This window comes from Microtus oregoni, unplaced genomic scaffold (genome assembly GCF_018167655.1).
Source record: "Microtus oregoni isolate MIOR12 unplaced genomic scaffold, Mior012 000024F_ref0000369, whole genome shotgun sequence".
In the NCBI taxonomy this organism is placed as follows: Eukaryota; Metazoa; Chordata; class Mammalia; order Rodentia; family Cricetidae; genus Microtus; species Microtus oregoni.
In genome coordinates, this window is record NW_024543083.1 from 22,945,071 (window position 1) to 22,966,817 (window position 21,747).

The following is a 21,747-nucleotide window of genomic DNA, read 5'->3' on the forward strand; positions in this document are numbered from 1 at the left end:
TACTTAAATTAAGTAATTGCATCAGCTATGTATTAGATAGTTGTATCAGCTTCATCTCATTGTTCAAGTGACTATTAAAAAAGACTAATTTATTTAATGTTTATTTACAATAATATCTTCACATTAAATTAGATACTATTTAATTTCTATCAAGACCAGTTCAGTTTTATAATCTAACTCTATATATGTCATCTGGTAAATTTATCTACAGGTTTTTTATGGTTTAACTTCAGTATAATTGGTATCATAATAATCTAACAGACTTTATAAGGAGTTGTACCCTGTAGTACTGCTTTGTCTTTAAATAAAATATAATAATTCTAAAATTATACAATTTACTAGTTTTCTTTCATTTTTTTCCAATAGAATTCTTAGAGTTTTGGTTGTGAGCCTAACCTTTAACAGCTGAGCCATCTCAGTGTGTCACAAGGACATGTGCTCAACTATGTTCATAGCAGCATTGTTTGTCATAGCCAGATCCTGGAAACAACCTAAATGCCCCTTGACTGAAGAATGGATAAGGAAAATGTAGTACATTTACACAATGGGGTATACACAGCAGAAAAAAAAAAAACACAACATCTTGAATTTTGCAGGCAAATGGATAGAGTTACAAAACATCATTTTGAGTGAGGTAACCCAGACCAAAAGAGGCAATTATCACATGTACTCATTCATAATTGGTTTTTAAACATAGAACAAAGAAAATCAGCCCACAAATCACAATCCCAGAGAACCTAGACAACAATGAGGACCCGAAGAGAGACATGCATAGATCTTATCTACATTGATAGTAAAAAAATATAAGATCTCCTGAGTTAATTGGCAGCATAGGGACCGTGGGAAAGGGTTGAAGGGGAGGGGAAAGAAAGAGAGGGGAGCAGAGAAAAATGTATAGCTCAACAAATTCAATAAAAAATGAAGATTAAAAAAAATAAAAACACCTTACAGCTAGATTTTATGAAGGCATCTTCTCATTTGAGGTTCCCTCCTCTCAGATAACGCTGGTTATATGCACAACAGAGGATCAATAAAACCTGGAGCATGCTGGGGTCTTCTCAGACTTTACCTGTGGAAGAACTAATATAGCTCTGATCTATTCTCTGCTCATTACCTATTGTTGCCATTTGTTTCTTTTCATTTAACTTACCAGTTTTCAGGCATATAGATGTATTATTAAAAAATGAACCTCTTTAATAACTTGAAACATTCAACTTTCAATGTTTTTTTAAAAAATATGTTGAAACAAAATAGAATTACAACACTTCCCCTGTCATTTTAATGTGTCCCAGCTACCTTCTATCCTCTAACTTCTATCAAACACTCCCATGACTCACACTATCAAGCTGATAGCCTCCTTTTCATTGGTTATTATTGTCATATATATGTATGACATATTTTTGTTGGAATTTGGTATATGGTTTCAAGGATGACCACTATGACCTAGACAAACAATAAGGGGTTTATCCCTGGGAGAAGGTAATTTTTATTTGCCCAGGGTTGGAACCTCAAGAAAATTTATCTTCTGTGTTAACATGTCCATTGATAAAGCCATTGTTCAACTCTTCTTTACACTGCTCTTTCTAGAAAACTACACAGCATACTTCCTGGTACTTTGAAAATCTTTCCACCCCGTCTTCTACAGTCTTCTCTGAGCCACAGATGCAGATGCTGTGATGTAGATGTCTCCACTAGGGATGGGTTCCAACTGTATGTTGTTCTCTGCATTCAAACATCTGTAAAGCAGATTAACTATATGAAATCATGAGTGCTGACTCCTTTTAAATCAGACCTTTATTGGTGGTAAGAGGTCCTAGTCCAGAATACCTCTTGCACAAATTCAGCCTTAGCCTGCTTTGCCTGCTCTACGGGACACAAGGAGCAAGTACACTGCCCTCTACCTAGAAGGTCCATAGCTAGGTTTGTCTTTACTCCTTCCCATTTCCTTTAACACGATTAATGTTTGTGATTAAGATCATACTAAGTAAGATCTTAATGTGAACCCTGCTAAATTTAAATGCCAACCATCACTGCAAAGACTGGAGTAGAGAATTAGTTCAAATATGAATAATTCTGGTGAGGGGAAAGGGATATATTAGACAGTAGTATTGGGAGAGAAAATCTTGGTGAAACGTATATGAAATGCAATTCATTCTCCTCCTTAGGTTAGGCAACAGTATCTTGATTTTTTTTTCTCCTTTATTCAGATGGACATTCATCTTGTCCATTCAGCACAATCTAAAAGTCATTAGTCTTCTCTCATTTTCTAGCCCTGTGGTTTGGCGCAAGGCCAAAAGGAGTAAACCAGGAACACATGTGATAATGAGGATTCTATGGATATGTTTCCCCTCTGTGTAGCAGCGCAGAAAGCAGAATGCGGAGGAAAACATCTTCTGCTGTAGTTATTTCAATTGAATAAGCATAATTTTCACATGAAGCCATTACAGAAATGCTTTGGTTCTGGGAAGCTGTGTACTAGAAATACGATGAGCTGGTTGGAAGATGTTCAGCACTGAACATCAGAAGTAATTAAGGGAATGGAGAGATTGATTTATGAGAAAAGATTAAAGGATCTCAATCTGTTGAGCTTGGCTAACAGACAACTAAGTAGGGGATATGGTAATTGTTTACAAGTACTTACAGAATGTAAATATCAAGGCTGGGGGAGAAATGCCCAGATTGACATCAGAAAGCCTGAACCACTACCAGTTAATAAAGAGGAAATTGAGGTTGACGGCCATCCAGAATTCAGTGATAGTAGAGGATTTTGACAGGAATTGTCTCTCAGGACAAAGTGAAGAAATAAACTCTGGGGATATTTAAATATAGAATGACGTTTTTGAATCTATAGGAGTTTCAAGTTTACCAACAGCTTTATTTGATGATTATTTGACCTGTACCATTATATTGCTAAAGTGAATTTCTACATGGTTCACATGAAGCACAATATTCCTGAAAGATATTACATGAAGTTTTGAAAACATCTATTATATATAATCCTATGCTTAAGAAAGCTTTAAAGTATTTAACATACATGATTTTTCTACTCTTAGAAAAACCTTTATTAGTACTAATTCCAAAACCAGGAATTGCAAAATGAATATAATATTACTGTCATGTTTTCTGATTCACTTCACTTTTAATAAATGCCTTCAAATTTTCATCAATACCAAAAGCCTTAGGGAAAAATCATCTTTGAATCATGCATAGATTTGGAACATTTTGTAATCCTTATTATTGTAATCAAACTAAAAAGAGAAAAACAGAATTTGTTGACTTTTGAAACCAGTTCTCCTTGTAGCCCAGGCTGGTCTTCAACTCGGTATCCATCTAAGGATGACCTTGAATGATGGTCACCCTGCCTCTATCCAACAGGTGCAAAAATAAGATACATATGTCAGCAAACATGGATAAACAGTTTGTGTGTACAATCTCTGTGGCATTAGAGATTGAAATTTAGGCGCTGTGATACCTGAGTCAGGCATGCCATTGTTGCAAAGCATCTAGATACTCTTTTTTTTTAAACAGAGGCACTGTATATTGACAAACTCTGTTTAACCAAATAATTGTGGCTAGAATGTAGTAATTCAAATAGCTTCGTATAGCTAACATGCATCATTAAAACAGATACAGTATATTATCTTATTTTTAATGGAAATGTGTAGCAATAAAAATAAAGAAATGTTTCTTAGAAGAAAAAACAAATTTGTAGCAACTTTTCTGTAAATTTAAAATTGCTTTATCTAAAAACATAGAAACATAATAAATAACTCATAAATAGAGTATGAAACATGAGTATGATAATAAGAAAATCATATTCTAAACTAAAATACATCGAATTATTTAGCATTAAAGCAACTCTCACATACCTCGTGTATATCTGGACATTTGCACATATTTTCTATGTTTCTACCATATATAAGTAAAACTTTTAGGTTTTTATATTGCCTGTTTTTTAAATCAGTATTGCATATTTTAAAAAAATATGTAAGGGGTATTTTTAATTGTGTGATTCCTTTAAAGTATGCCCTATAAACACAGATATTTGACTATAAGGAATGTTTTATTTGAAATAAATAATTCAAAGCACATATATTCATTGTCAAACAATTTTTGTACCTCCTAATTATTCATATGAGATTCTTACATATTGCTTGCTTAACTCAGGATGAGAAAAAGAAGTTAAAATATTAATACATTTTCCACATCATAAACTTCATAGCACACCATAGGTGTCACACACAATCTCACACACACACACACACACACACACACACACACACACACACACACACCTCTACCTCAGTATGAAAATAACAATCCTGCCTCCAGGAATCCTCAGAATGAGACTAGGCCTGAGAGCTGTCTCCTCCAGTCTTATATTCTTCTCCAGTGCTGGAATTAAAGGTTTCTATATCAAACTAGCATGACTACTGGGATTAAATGTGTGTGTCTCCACTGCCTGGCCTGTAGGGCTAACCAGTGCAGCTGTTTTACTCTCTGATCATCAGCAAAGTTTTATTTATTAAACTACAAATGAAATATCACTACACATTAGAAACATATACATGTAACACAAACAAACAGCCCTTTTACTTCCTAAAACATCAAATACTCCATGAATATGATGTGGGGTCCCTCTCTGTATGCTACCATGAACAAACTGCTTTGGCTTTTGGCGGGGCAGAATGTAGTGAAGCAGAAAAATAATCTGAATACAGGGAGAAAGAAAGCTGAATTAGGAAGACACCATGTAGCTGCCGAAAGAGAAGGATACCAGAACCATAACAGTAAACAATAAGCCTTGTGGTAAAATATAAAATAACAGAAATGGGTTAATTTAAAATGTAATAGCTATTTAAAAATATGCCTGGCCATTGGCTAAACAGTGTTATAATTAATATAGTTTCTGTGTAATTATTTGGGTCTGGGTGGCCAGGAATCTAAAGCTTACTTTATGTATGGAAGATAAGTATTCTGAGATTGTGCACTGAAGCAGTGGGCTATATAGGGGAAGTGTGTCCAGATAAAACTCACCTTCTTTAGGTATCTTGTACTGACTGGACCATAAATCAGAGGGCAAAGAGACTTTTCAAGTTTTCTAGTAGGAGGAGCAGCATCCAACATCAAATATCCATCCACTGTCTACTTAATGTAGCTTCGATTTTTGATCTGAAGGGTTGCAATGTCCCCAAGAACCTCATAGTTCCTTGGTGCTTGAAATCCAGTTCTTGAAAACACTTGTGTCAGCATTTTCTTATATACTACCTAGACTAAAAGATGGTCAGATAGCCTTTCCATATGCGGATAGGTTGATCCCATACTTTGGAAGTGTGGAGAGTAAAAAGACCATGGTATTTAGTAGATACTTCTGGATACACAACATCTGAAATGTAATGAGAGATGAGCTGTTTCTCTTTTCTTTTGTGGTTATCCTTATTCATTAATTTTTCTAGTGAAGTTTATGTAGTTAAACACAGCATATGACACTAGAATTTCCAAGATTAAACTGTGGTGATCAAAATAAACCTACCTCACAAGATATGTGTATATGGAATCCATAAATAAAGTCATGGATCTTCCTAAAACAACATTCTCAATGTGGAATTAAAATATATATTCAGAGAAAACAATTAAGGCTATCAAGTGTATCTCATTTCTATTTTACAATTTATCAAGGAAAGTATGTGTATGGCCGTTATATTTCTTTGCAGATTACATAGTCCTCTGTGACTCGCTGGGGAGTATGATTTGTCTCAGAGCACAGTCTGAAGTATGCTTATTGTAAAGATCTGCTAGCCTAGAGTCAATATTATGGCCAAATTTGTCTACTGAAGAGTCTGAGAAGTAGACATTGAGTTTCATTTCTTTACTGTAGATCAAAGTCCAAGCAACAATGGTGTAAAGACAAATTGGTGTACATCTGCTTTCGTATTTTACCTCCTGCTCAGATGTTTAACAAAGCTTCTGGTCTGTCCTTCTGTGCTCTAATTTGAGGGTCACAGGTTCTCAGAGAATCACTCTGCTCTTCTTTAGGCTAAATGAAAACTGAAGAGATTGTGTCTTACTGCTATGAAATGGCTTCTTCTGCAAGGTACCTATGACCTATGACCTATCACTAGCAATGCTTTCTCTCACTAAGTAGTCTGCCACGATGATTCAGCAACATATTCAACAAGTTTCTGGAATTTTTAGAATTTTTAAATACTTAGCATTTATCAACCATTTCCCTTTCATGGATTTAGACAGTGATAGTAAGACAAAGCCACTAAGAAACAAAACACTTGTAGAACAATTCACCTCAATTTAACAGTAAAGAAAATGTCACAATAAAACAACTGGAAATAAGCAAGTAAAAATCAGTGGATAAATGAGAATGTCACTCCTCCACAGAGTTGTTCCAATACTCCTGAGGGAAGGGAGGCAGCTGAAGAAATACACTCGATTTGGTTCTATTCTGTTCAGTGAGTCTTGGACCAGCATGCACATGTGACATTACACAGATTATGTCAGAGTTCCGACCTTCCAAACCCACTGGGATTTTCTGAGATTAGATGGCATGAACACACAAGAGACCCTTAAGTCTAGAGCTTCCACATCTGTGAGGTATTATAACACACATGCCTTCCTTACTACAATCTGCCAAGATGATATCTTATCTTCCTACTCCACTATCTTCTAAGGATTAAAGAAAAAGAAGTCATTTTTCTTATTTGTCCACATTCAAGAAAATAAATGTAATAAAATCGAGGGGAATGAAAAATAATATTTATTATTGTAATTATAAAAATATTCCAAATGTGCCAAAAATATAAGAAAGATAATACACATTGAATCAATGCTAACATTGCCAGAGGGTGAATTGAGGTCAAAGATTTGAAAATCCGAGCCAAATCCTCAAATGAGTGGAGGGGGGTCATATCAACTCTTATGTCTGGTTAAGCTCAATGTTTCTGTGGCAGCTATTGTTGACAAGTTTTCAATTCTCCACAAAGAAAATGAGTTGTTGCAGCTAAGTCCAAGCAGAAACTTGAGCATTGTCTTTGCTAAGTGTGCTTTGTTGACATCAACAGAAGGGCAGTTTACATTAGATCAGCAGAAGGCGGGGATGGGGGAACACATGAAAGTTCATTAATTACATACCTTTCAGACAAAGTGTAGAGTATTGAGCGTACCAGGAGAGTCCTCTCATAATTCACTGAGAGACAGACAAAGAACACACGTGGTAGAGGAAGTTATGGTTTAGATGTTACAACTAGGAAACCTGGGCTATAAATTGGATAGAAATGAAGTTTCACTAATTTTTTGAGATACTAATTCGACAGATGAATGTGTAGAACAGTCTAAATAAGTCATTAATTAGATCTATCAAATAAAGCATAGAACTGTCATATTTGAATATTCTACATAAGTTAGTGCTAAGTTGAATTAGAATGTAAATGAGAAGGAAATGACTGGTGGTAGAATATGTTGATTTGTCATGTGGAAGATAACAGTACCAGCAATCACTCAGTGGAAAAAGAACATAGAGCTTACTTAGAAAAATAATGGGTGAAAGTATGCTATTACCACATAGGCTTGAGTCCAGTACAGGCAAGAAAAGGGTTTCTTCATAGTGATATATACTGATAAGTGCCATTTTCTGGATTTTATTTTCCTTCTTGGAAGGAGCTTTCCAAATTTCTCTTGGGAAATTAGTATTTTCTTTAAGTCTCATGGCTTGGTATGGCTTTATACAACCCAACTCGTCCCTATTGAAGTAAACCAATGAATCCCACCTTCCAGACAGAGAGTACGTATCTGGGGCATTGTACACAGTCAGAACCCTTCAGCTATCATGGACTATCCACTGGCTGATCAGACTATTAATCATCTTGTGTCTCCATTAGCACGTTTTGAAGCAGAGATTCTCTCTTTCTCTGGATGTTAAATCGTGAGGTTTGAAGCTCAGGGATAGCTGCACACATGTGGTTCCTTTAAGAATTCCAATGTGAAGACAGCCTTGAGTCCAGAGGAGAGGCAAAGGAGATTGCAAAGAAATGGAGCTTGAAGCCTAATGATGAAGCCTGGAGTTCAGAGATCAGCCACATTTAAAGCTAATGCTTTTCGTGAACTATTCAAATAAGACAGCAAATCAATTCCTGTTTCTTTCATCTTCCAGTATCATTAGAGTCTTATTGTAAACAGTAACATAAACAATTCTATTTTTCAGTTATGAACATAGAAATAACAGCAGTGCAGTTGACTAGAAATTTCTGGAAATGAAATTTCCTTGCCGGCTCCATCTACAACTTGCTGATACATTGGAAAGCATGTGACATTTCTTAATGTATGTGATTTTTGACCTTTTCTCTTTAATAATTTTTTCCTCCTCCATGCTTTTCTCTCTTTGTAACTATCACCTATTTGATGTTAAAACATTGTGTTAGGTCCTGGGTTTTCAAGCATGAAGCAAAATATCTCATCTTGAAGGATTTGCTGAAGAGTAACACTGAAGGCCCTTTGTTCGCGAGCTAACCAAGCAGCGCGGAGTTTCGATCTGGGCACCCAGTGAAACATCATTGTGGTGAGTGAGTGCTGCTGCAGCTGGGAACATACCTCAGCCCGCCCACAATTCCTGGCCATCCTACAGGGGCTATACTGCCCAAACTGCCTCTCTTTTCCTATCCCATTCGCTTACATCCAGATCCCCACACCCCCTGTCTCCCTCCCTCTCCCTCCCTCCCTCCTTTGGGGCATAGCGCCTCCCTGCCCAGCCTGCTAGGATGCTGGGACCGAATCTGAACCGGGAGGACAAAGGGGTGGCCGGTAGCTCCTTTGTTCCCATAGCCTGACCTCAGCGAGCAGGGTGGGCCCTTTGTTCGCGAGCTAACCAAGCAGCGCGGAGTTTCGATCTGGGCACCGAGTGAAACATCATTGTGGAGAAACATCTCTGGGGAGTGACATCACTGGGAAGGTACATCAGTGCGCAAGAAGACCTGATCCTGTAAAAGAAGATCCAAAGGGGAGTATTGGGAGGAAGAGATGGGCAGACGCCAATGCAGGAATTCTCCCAACAATCTGAAAAACAACACAAAACCACCAGAAGCCAGTGACCCCACAACAGGAGGACATGAACAGCTTAATCAAGAAGAAGTAGAAAAAACTGACTTCATGAAAGTGATTGACACCCTTAAACAGCATATAAAAAATGCCCTTATAGAAATGGATGAGAAGTATAATAGAAAGTTCGATGAATTGAGTAAATCAGTGAATGATACCCTAGGAAACCAAGGAAAAACAATCAAGCAGATAAAGGAAACAGTTCATGACTTGAAAACTGAAATGGAGGCAAAGAAGAAAACACAAACAGAGGGCCGCTGGACATGGAAAATCTAGGTAAATGAATAGAGACTACAGAATCAAGTATAACCAGCAGAATACAAGAAATAGAAGAAGGAATCTCAGATTCTGAGGATAACATAGAGAAAATAAACACTCTGATCAAAGAAAACAGCAAGTCCAACAAACTCTCATCACAAAACATTCAGGAAATATGGGACACAATAAAAAGACCAAACCTAAGAATAATTGGAGTAGAAGAAGGAGAAGAAGTGCAGCTCAACGGTACAGAAAATATACTTAATAAAATTATAGAAGAAAACTTTCCCAACCTGAAGATAGATGTACCTATGAAGGTTCAAGAAGCATACAGAACACCAAATAGGCTGGATCAAAAGAAAACATCCCCTCACCATATAATAATCAAAACACAAAATATACAGAATAAAGAAAGAATATTAAGAGCCGCAAAGGAAAAAGGCCAAGTTACTTATAAAGGTAAACCGATCAGACTTACATCTGACTTCTCTATGGAAACCATGAAAGCCAGAAGGTCCTGGATAGATGTTCTCCAAAAACTAAGAGACCACGGATGCAAGCCCAGACTACTATATCCAGCCAAACTTTCATTCACTATAAATGGAGAAAACAAAATTTGCCAGGATAAAAACAAATTTAAACAATACGTAGCCACAAATCCAGCCTTACAGAAAATAATAGAAGGAAAATCACTAACCAAGGAGTCCAACAATGACCACAATAACTCAGACATCTAGAGACTCTTCACCAGCGCAAATCAAAGAAGGAAAACACACAAACCCTACTACTAAAAAAGTGACCGGAGTTAACAACCACTGGTCATTAATATCACTTAATATCAATGGGCTCAACTCACCTATAAAAAGGCACAGGCTAAGAGATTGGATAAGAAAACAGGATCCAACATTCTGCTGTCTACAAGAAACACACCTCAACCACAAAGACAGGCACCTACTCAGAGTAAAGGGCTGGGAAAAGGCTTATCAAGCAAATGGACCTAAGAAACAAGCAGGTATGGCCATACTAATTTCTAACAAAGTTGACTTCAAACTTAAATCAATCAGAAGAGATGGAGAGGGACATTTTATACTCATAACAGGAACAATTCATCAGGAAGAAGTCTCAATCCTGAATATCTATGCCCCTAATATAAAAGCACCCACGTACGTAAAAGAAACATTACTAAAACTCAAGGCAGCCATCAAACCGCACACACTAATAGTAGGAGACTTCAACACTCCTCTCTCACCAATGGACAGGTCAATCAGACAGAAACCTAACAGAGAAATTAGAGAGTTAATGGAGGTAATGAAGCAAATGGACTTAACAGACATCTATAGATTATTCCACCCAAAGAGGAAAGAATATACCTTCTTCTCTGCAGCTCATGGAACCTTCTCGAAAATTGACCACATACTTGGTAACAAAGCTAACATACACAGTTACAAAAAAATATTAGTAACCACCTATGTCTTATCAGATCACCATGGATTAAAGTTAGAATTCAACAACAATGCGACCCCCAGAAAGCCTAAAAACTCATGGAAACTGAACAGTCAACTACTGAACCATACCTGGATTAAGGAAGAAATAAAGAAAGAAATTAAAGTCTCCTTGAATTCAATGAAAATAAAGGAACAACATACTCGAACTTATGGGACACTATGAAAGCAGTCCTGAGAGGAAAGTTCATAGCACTAAGTGTCCACCTAAAGAAAACAGAGAAAACACATATTGGAGACTTAACAGCCCACTTGAAAGCTCTAGAAAAAAAAAAGAAGCAGACTCACCTAGGAGGAGTAGAAGACTGGAAATAATCAAATTGAGGGCTGAAATCAACAAAATAGAAACACAGAAAACAATCCAAAGGATCAATGAAACAAAAAGCTGGTTCCTGGAGAAAATCAACAAGATTGATAAACCCCTATCCAAACTAATCAAACGACAGAGAGAGAACACGCAAATTAATAAGGTCAGAAATGAAAAGGGGGACATAACCACAGACACAAAGGAAATTCAGAGAGTCATTAGATCTTACTACAAAAGACTGTATGACACAAAACTGGAAAATGTAAAAGAAATGGACGCTTTTTTAGATAAATACCATTTACCAAAACAAAACCAGGCCCAGGTGAACAATCTAAACAGACCTGTAAGTCGCGAAGAATTAGAAGCTGTTATCAAAAACGTCCCTACCAAAAAAAGCCCAGGACCAGATGGTTTCAATGCAGAATTCTACCAGAACTTCCAAGAAGACCTAATACCTATACTCCTTAATGTATTCCACAATATAGAAACAGAAGGGTCATTACCAAATTCCTTTTATGAAGCCACAATTACTCTGATACCAAAACCACTCAAAGACTCAACCAGGAAAGAGAACTACAGGCCAATCTCACTCATGAATATCGACGCATAAAGCCTCAACAAAATACTGGCAAATCGAATCCAAGAACACATCTGAAAAATTATCCATTATGATCAAGTAGGCTTCATTCCTGAGATGCAGGGCTGGTTCAACATACGAAAATCTATCAATGTAATCCAGCATATAAATAAACTGAAAGAAAAAAAACATATGATCATTTCATTAGATGCTGAAAAAGCATTTGACAAAATTCAACATCCATTTATGTTAAAAGTCTTGGAGAGATTAGGGATACAAGGGTCATACCTAAATATAATAAAAGCTATATACAGCAAGCCGACAGCTAACATCAAATTAAACGGAGAGAAACTCAAAGCCATCCCACTTAACTCAGGAACACGGCAAGGCTGTCCACTCTCGCCATACCTCTTCAATATAGTGCTTGAAGTTCTTTCTAGCAATAGCAATAAGACAACATAATGGGATCAAGGGGATTCGAATTGGAAAGGAAGAAGTTAAACTTTCATTATTTGCAGATGATATGATATTGTACATAAGCGACCCCCAAAACTCCACTAAAGAACTTATACAGCTGATAAACAGCTTTAGTAATGTGGCAGGATACAAGATCAACTCCAAAAAATCAGTCGCCCTCTTATACAGAAAGGATATGGAAGCAGAGAGGGAAATCAGAGAAGCTTCACCATTCACAATAGCCACAAACAGCATAAAATATCTGGGGGTAAATCTAACCAAGGAAGTGAAAGATCTATTTGACAAGAACTTTAAGGCATTGAAGAAAGAAATCGAAGAGGATACCAAAAAATGGATGGACCTCCCTTGCTCTTGGATTGGGAGGATCAACATAGTAAAAATGGCAATTCTACCAAAGGCAATTTATAGATTCAATGCAATCCCCATCAAGATCCCATCAAAATTCTTCACAGATCTGGAGAGGACAATAATCAACTTTATATGGAAAAACAAAAAACCCAGGATAGCCAAAACAATCCTATACAATAAAGGATCTTCTGGAGGCATTACCATCCCTGACTTCAAACTCTATTACAGAGCTACAGTAATGAAAACAGTGTGGTACTGGCATAAAAACAGAGAAGTCGACCAATGGAATCGTATAGAAGACCCGGATTTTATCCCACAAACCTATGAACACCTCATTTTCGATAAAGGAGCTAAAAGTATACAATGGAAGAAAGAAAACATCTTCAACAAATGGTGCTGGCACAACTGGATATCAACCTGTAGAAGAATGAAAATAGACCCATATCTCTCACCGTGCACAAAACTCAAGTCCAAATGGATTAAAGACCTCTATATCAGCCCGAACACAGTGAACTTGATAGAAGAGAAAGTGGGAAATATACTACAACAGATGGGCACAGGAGATCGCTTCCTATGTATAACCCCAGAAGCACAGACATTAAGGGCAACATTGAATAAATGGGACCTACTTAAACTGAGAAGCTTCTGTAAAGCAAAGGACATGGTCACTAAGACACAAAGGCAACCTACTGACTGGGAGAAGATCTTCACCAACCCCGCAACAGACAAAGGTCTGTTCTCCAAAATATATAGAGAACTCAAGAAACTAGACTTTAAAATGCTAATTAACCCAATTAAAAAATGGGGCACTGAACTGAACAGAGAATTCTCAACAGAAGAAGTTCAAATGGCCAAAAGACACTTAAGGTCGTGCTCAACTTCCTTAGCAATCAGGGAAATGCAAATCAAAACAACTTTGAGATATCATCTTACACCTGTCAGAATGGCTAAAGTCAAAAACACCAAGGATAACCTTTGCTGGAGAGGCTGTGGAGGAACGGGTACCCTCATCCATTGTTGGTGGGAATGCAATCTTGTGCAACCACTGTGGAAGTCAGTGTTTCGGTTTCTCAGGAAATTCGGGATCAACTTACCCCTGGACCCAGCAATACCACTCTTGGGAATATACCCAAGAGATGCTCTATCAAATGACAAAAGCTTTTGTTCAACTATGTTCATAGCAGTATTATTTGTAATAGCCAGAACCTGGAAACAACCTAGATGCCCTTCAATGGAAGAATGGATGAAGAAAGTATGGAATATATACACGCTAGAGTACTATGCTTCGGTAAAAAACAATGACTTCTCGAATTTTGCATGCAAATGGATGGAAATAGAAAACACTATCCTGAGTGAGGTGTCCCAGACCCAAAAAGATGAATATGGGATGTACTCACTCATAAATGGTTTCTAGCCATAAATAAGGACCACGGAGTCTACTATAGGTGAACCTAAAGAAGCTAAGTAAGAAGGTGAACCCAAGGAAAAACATATAGTTGTCCTCTTGGCTAAGGGAAGTAGACCAAATTTCCGCGGAGAAAATGGGATCTTGGGGGTGGGGTGGGATGGGGGTAAGAGGAGATGGGGAGAGAAAAGTTAGAAGGGAAGGAGGGGGGACCTGGGAAACAGGAGAATTGGGATAAAGGAAAGGTGGATAGGGGAGCACGGAACCACAATTCTTAGTTAAGGGAGCCACTTTAGGGTGGGCAAGCGACTTGACCCTAGAGGGGCTCCCTAGTGCCCAAGATGAGGTTCCCAGTTAGTTCCTTGGGCAGCTGAGGATTGGGAACCTGAAATGACCCTATCCTAGAGCAATACTGACAAATATCTTGCATATCATCATAGAATCTTCATCTGGTGACGGATAGAGATAGAGACAGAGACCCACACAGGAGCACTGGACTGAGCTCCCAAGGTCCCAAGGAGGAGCAGAAGGAGGGAGAACATGAGCAAAGAATTCGGGACCACGAGGCGTGCATCCACCCACCGAGACAGTGGAGCTGATCTACGGGGAGCTCACCAAGGCCAGCTGGACTGTGACCGAAAAAGCATGGGATAAAACCGGACTCTCTGAACATGGCGAACTATGAGGGCTGATGAGAAGCCAAGGACAATGGCAGGGGGTTTTGATCCTGCTTAATGTGCTGGCTTTGTGGGAGCCTAGCCAGTTTGGATGTTCTCCTTCCTAGATATGGACGGAGGGGGGAGGACCTTGGACTTTCCACAGGGCAGGGAACCCTGACTGCTCTGTGGACTGGAGAGGGAGGGGGAGAGGAGTGGGGGGAGGGGGAGAAGGGTGGGAGGAGGGGGAGAAGGGTGGGAGGAGGGGGAGAAGGGTGGGAGGAGGGGAAGGGTAATGGGAGGCTGGGAGGAGGTGGAAACTTGCTTTTTGTTTATGTTTTTTTTTCTTCTTTTCGCCATAAAAAAAAAAAGAGTAACACTGAAATACGTGCTTACAAGGCATAATCAGAATTCTAGAGTCTCCAGTCAAAGTGTTGAAAGAGCTCAGAGGCTTCACAACACAATTCTTTCTGTAGATGTTGTAGAATCACCAGCATGCTGTGAAAATTATAGTTAATTTTCTGACCTATTCCAATCACATTCTTCTTGCACTAAGCACGTCCTTCTCAGTAATACAGCCACATGGCAGCTGAAGTAGATGGTGGCCGTCCTTAACTCATAATGGCTCATAATCTACTCCTGGCAATCTCAGGTTCCCTTCATCAAATCCAAGTTTGCCAAAGAACATACAGAAGAATATCAGGAGCTAACCTGAAGCATTTCAACAAGGTCAGAGAACATTTACCATTCCATGCTTAAGAGGGAAGTCCCTAAGACGGCATGGCTGTCTATAAATAATGAGCATTCTATGCCCAGTTAGAGAGGGAAACCATTATTACAGAGATGTTAAAGCAGAGAAGCACCTCACTCACACAGCTTTCTTCATGGACTTCTTTGCACATTATATATACCATAATGTCTCATAATATATATTATATATCATAAAAACAAATTATGACTATTTAATTAAAATAAAACATTCAGTTTTCTTAAGTATACTTTTGACTTAGAAATGAATAAAATGTAGTTTTTATAAACAGTCAAGATTATCAAATATTTTTAGAGAGGTTTTATGACTGACTGCCTACATCATATTACAAACATATACTCATTACACCTTTAAGTAAACTATGTGCAATGCACATTAACATTTATTAAGAAGATCATAAGATATAATTAATTTTACACTATAAGGATTGTTTCACTGATTTTTATTATTATATTTTCTTTGTACACATGATTATTCTCAGTGACATTTTCCCTTGAGTACTGCATTCTCTTTGACAATGTGCACCCTCAAGGGTTTATCATGCCTTCCTTCCCTAGCACATAGCCCACTTCTGTGTTCTAGATAGAGAGCAGAGACATTTCTACTTTAATGTCATAAATCCATTCAAGATGATCTTCACTGGGAGTGGAAAATTGCATGTGTTTATGTGTTTATATATGTGTATATGTGCACTGTGTGAATATTTGCCTGAATTTGTATATATATGTATGTATGGTGGTTCCTGCATATGAGACAAAATTTACTTTGTCTTTCTAATTCTAAATTATTCTACTTCATGTTATAATTTCCAGATATGTATGCTATCCTGTAGTGATGCCATTTTATTTTTATAAATTAATAAAGCACACACACACACACATATATATATATATATATATATATGCATGCTACATTTTGATTATTCATTCATTTGTTGATAAATGATGTGGGAGTTTGAATGAGGATTCCACCCATAAGTCTCAGGGATTTGAATTTTTATTCCTCAGTTAGTGACCATTACAGGAGAGGATTGGCCTTGCTGAAGAAAGTATTTTATTGGGGGTAGGCTCTGAGGCTTCAAACCTCTCAGACCATTTAAGGTTAGCTCACTTTACTCACTATTTGTGAAAGAAAGAGAGCTCTCTGATTCTTCATATGCCCAATGCTTCCATACTCCCATTATGGACTGTTATGGCTCTGGAACCATAAACTCCAGATATATTCTCTCTTTTATAAGTTGCCTTAGTCATTGTGTTTCACCACAGCAATGGAGAAACTAAGACAGACACCTACATTGACTCCAGAACTTCACTATTTCAAATAGTATCAACATAAATGGTTACCTCTAATGTGTTAGCATAGATTATCTAGGTATATTCTACAAAGTGATCTATCTGGATCTTACTGTACTTGTAGCATTTATATTACTTCATTTTAATTTAGAGGAAAATCCATAATCATTACACTTGAAGTATATTCATGTCTTTTTTTCATATTTTGACCATAGTTAAAATATTTTTTACTCCACTTTTCTGTTTTAAAAAAATATTTATTCTTTTCTCATATACTACATCCTGACTACAGTATCCCCTTCTTCCACTCCTCCCAGGGATCTCTGCCCTTCTTTCACCTAGTTCCACTATCCACCCCCTCTTAATCCATCTCACCCCCAGAAAAGAATAGGCTTTCCATGAATGTCAGTGGAACACTACAGAACAAGATACAATAAGGAAAGGCACACACCTGTAGGATTTGCTTAAGGTAGTGGAGGCAGGAGGATCATGAATTTGAGGACAGCCTGGGCTATAATAATTCTTCGTATTCTTGTTTTTTTTTTTTTCTGTAAAATGATCAGGTGAGCTTCATGGAGGTCTCTTGGTTCCAGATTGATAATATTTTGGAACAGACATGTTGCCTTTGATATTTGTAATGTTTTTATTTTTCGCTAGTGTTTGTCTGACAGTAGGAAGTTGGTTGAGTAAAAATGTGTCTGTTGGCTAATAGTCTGATGGATGTTTACTTTTCATTGAAGGGATATAGGGAACCGTGGAATTAGGTCAGGAGATAGAGTTTAAGAACCTCTTAGCTGCTAGCACTAGGAGTTGTGTGGACACTGAACTTTGGATATCCTAAATGATTTCTACACTGGCTGGAAATTTCTACCAACACTATATAGGAGTTTTGCCCTGGTTGTTTTATTTTATTATTTTGTTTTGTGTTGTCATCTTGACATTAGTCCCAGTTAACTGGAAGGTGGGACCTCATTTAGAAAACACCGCCAGCATCTGGCCTGTAGGAATGTCTGTGGGATTTTTCTTGATTAATGATTAATGTGGGATGGTCCAGATTACTGTGTGCGGTGTCACTCCTGGGCAGGTGGGCCTGGGACTTAGAAGAAAGAAAGGTGAGAAATCCAGCAGAAACAAACCGGAAGGCAACATTCATTGATGGCTACTGCTGCATTTCCAGCCTCTCCACGTTCCTCCCTCAGCTCCCTCGTTAGCCTCACAAAGTAGACTACAATTCAGGATATTCTAGGTCATAGAGTTTAGTCATAGTGCTAGAAAGATTAAGACAATTTGTTTCTGCTATATTATTATCTTCATTTATTGCTATTTGTCTTTTTAAAATAGTAAGAAATCTGACTGATAAGAGATGCAAAATCAGACTGGAATGATGGAGTATGATTCCAAAACTAGGTAGGATCACATCATATATAAATGAGAATAATTGAGTTCTTCCTTTCAATTTGTATAATTACTACCCATGTTCCTGACTTATCCATCCAGTCAAGATTCAAAGAATTATTTTAAATAATAGAGAAGAGATTTGAGATTTGACACACTTGTCCTTTTTTCTGATTTTAGAAATAAGGTTTGGATTTTATTATAATATCTCTATTTTTAAAAATGTAGGAAAATAAAAAAAATTATATAATTTCTACCCCACTCTCGTCTCACTCCAAATTTTTCTTCCAATCCAGGGATCCATGATATCTTTTTCTACAAACGTTATTGTTTTATGCACACATATACCACCTACATCTGCATTATTTATATACATACACACAGATATAAAACCTACTGAGTTGATTTAGTGTTGTGGTATAGTGCCCTTGTATACTGTAAAGATTTGTCATTTATATTGGTTTAATAAAACGATGACTGGCCAGTAGCCAAGCAGGTAATATAGGTGGATGACCTGATGAGGAGAATTCTGGGAAGAGGAAAGGAGGAGAGATAGTTGTAAGTCAGATGCAGAGGAAGCAAGGTGAGAATGCCTTACTGAGATAAGGACCAAGCCACATGGCTAAACACAGACAAGAATTATGGGTTAATTTAAGTTGTAAGAGCTATTTAATAATATTCCTGAGACAATAGGTCAAACACTTTATAATTAATATAAGCCTCTGTGTGTTTCTCTGGGACTGAATACCTTCAGGACTGGGCAGGAAAAAAAAAACTTTCACCTAAAATAAAGTGTTGATTTTATATTCATGTATTTGTTTCTGATCCATTGGGATTCGATCATGGTGTATTCAGCAATAGGGTGCTACAACCTTGGTCAGCAAAGAAGACTGACAAGAGCTGCAACCACATGAGGGTTGGGATATGGAAAAACACTAACACACTTGGACATATTCACTTTTTAAAACAATAGCAATATCAATTGCTTTGAGATGCAGAAACATAAATAGTTCTGCAATATTGAAAAATAATTTGAATCAAGTAAAGAAGAAAACTGATCTCCTAGGCATCTCTCCTGGAGAAATAAAGTTTTCAACAGAGGTTGCAACACCATACAACAGCAACAAATATACAGAATTATTAACAAATCTTTAACCAAACACAATGGGTTAGACCTTGATAAATGTAAGGCCAATAAGCACAATGAAGAGATGAAACCATGAAGGTTTATAACTTGTACTAAATAAGAGAAACACAGTGGTAATCAGTCCAAAATCAGAATCTCCCTAGACACAGAAAGAAAGGACTTTTTACAAAGCCTACCACAAAATATAGAGGTCGGAAGGATTCCTAGCATGTTCTATTCAATATCATGCTTCCTCACCAGATGTTCAAACACAGCGCCCAGCAAAACCCATCTGAGACACACTGTAATTCTACCATGATATTACAATAAAAATATCTTATGCTAGGGACAGCCAAAGGTGGACCTACAATGTCTCACCTGGTTTAACCCATTTTTGTTACATAATTTTTCTGTAAAACTTAACTGAAACAAAGAAACAGCTTAAAGGTATTTGCAGTTTCTTCTCCTGCACCCTCAATTCCTTTCTAGAAGCATATATATATATATATATATATATATATATATATATTACATTGATTTTAAAAATTGCTTATGTGTAGAATGAAGTAATGGAGATAAATACAAATGTTGGATGGTATGTATTTCTACGTCCTTGGAAGAAAGTAATATTGGATGGAAAATTCAGATTGGTATATGCAGTAATTTGTGTTTCATGTTTATACACACTAAAACTACAATATGTGCATTTGATGAGTGATGTGTTCATATGATCCTCTAAGGCAGGTGGTGAGTATAGGGGCATTAATGATTCGGTGATATTTCATTTTTCTCAGAAACAGAGAGACTTGAGAAAAGTGCATTACAAGGTTAACATCTGTTCAATCTTGGGAGTTGTTAGGATGGGGGTCTGTTTTGTTATTTTCTGAATCTTGCCATATGTTTAAAGTGGTTTGTAATTAAAATAATACACGGATGAGTAGGAATTAGTCTGGTAGAAAAAGACTGAAAATTCATTTGCAGACAGAAGGCAGCAAAGGAGGCAGAAAGATGGACACAAACAAAATGTTTTTTGGGAAAAAATACAAATAATTTGGTGTTATTTGTTCTCAGTGTCTGAGAAGTGATTAGGAGAAGAACAGGAATAATAAAGTAGATTTGAATTTGGGAGTAATGAAGACCTGGGAGTTATTCTGTCACATTTGAATGTCATGGTCAATGTGACGAGTATCATAGCTGTTCCAGAACACTGTGGCTTCTCTAACCTCCGGAATGTGAGCGTATGGGGACAAAAACAAATGGAGTCTACAGAGTTGGTGAAGATAAAGATATGATAAAGGATATTTGTCATATGGACTAATAGAATCACAAGATCCCATGCAGAAAAGCAGGGTCAGAACATGGGGGTGGAGGGCGATCTTCTCTCAGAGACAACACAAAGCTGGAGTCAAGGGTTCCTATTGCTTCTGTAAGCTAGGGAACACAGCTTCATCCAGGTGCCCTTGGTGGTTGGGTGTAGACAGGCTGACAATATTTAAAGTGATTAAGGTTCATTATCTTAAATCACTAATGAGGCAGTAAGTCCATAGCTACTTAAAAGTGGCACAGCTACGGTGTTAGACTCTCATTCTCTTAGGTGTTTTAGGACAATACAGGGTGCTAAAAGAAAGGACCCACATCTTCAGGAGACTATATATAAAAGAGCAAGTGGCAAAAGGAAATTTTGAAAAAAATGGCAAATGCATTAAAATTACAGACTTAGGTACTTAGAGGGTATGGAAAAATTACAGAAGAAAAATGTATTGTATTTCATTATATACTAAGAAAATTTCAGATAAAAGACACTTCCAGGGGAGATGGTTATAAAGAAAATGTTAAAAGAAAGTCGCAATTTACTCTTGTGAATTTATATTTAAATTATAATAGAAGTAAATATTGTTCCTATTTAATTTATCTGCAGTGAGTTTTAGCATAACACATGCTCATGAAATAAATAATACAATTATAATTACAATAAATAAATATTGTAATAATTACTTATATTTCTATAAACATTTATATTTAAATGAATAAATGTATAAGGTGCTGTAGCACTGACATACACTCCTTGTACCTGAGGTTAATTTTTAAATGTTATTTCACTGAACCATCACATACTACTAAAAACATAATGAAACATAATAAATAGTGTTTTGATATGAACATTTTCTTTAATTACTTATTTTTTTAAAGCCATACTGATTTTTATAAGAAAACAGGTGTTTTTAAAAGAGACATTGGATTAAAATAGTCAACCAACAACCAGCCAAGGAAATGCAAATATCGTTTTAAAATTACTGCTTCTATATTTTTCAATGATTTTTTTTTTAATTTTAGAAAACACCCCACATTCTTCATAGCAACTCTGTCATTTAATCCTTCATTTGTATAAATCTTAATATGTTTTATTTTGGTACTCTGTCTTAGTTTGGGTTTCTTTGGTGGGATAAAACACCATGGCACAAACACTTGGGGAGGAAGAGATTTATTTATTTATTTCACTTATACAACCTTATCATTGTTCATTTTCCAGGAA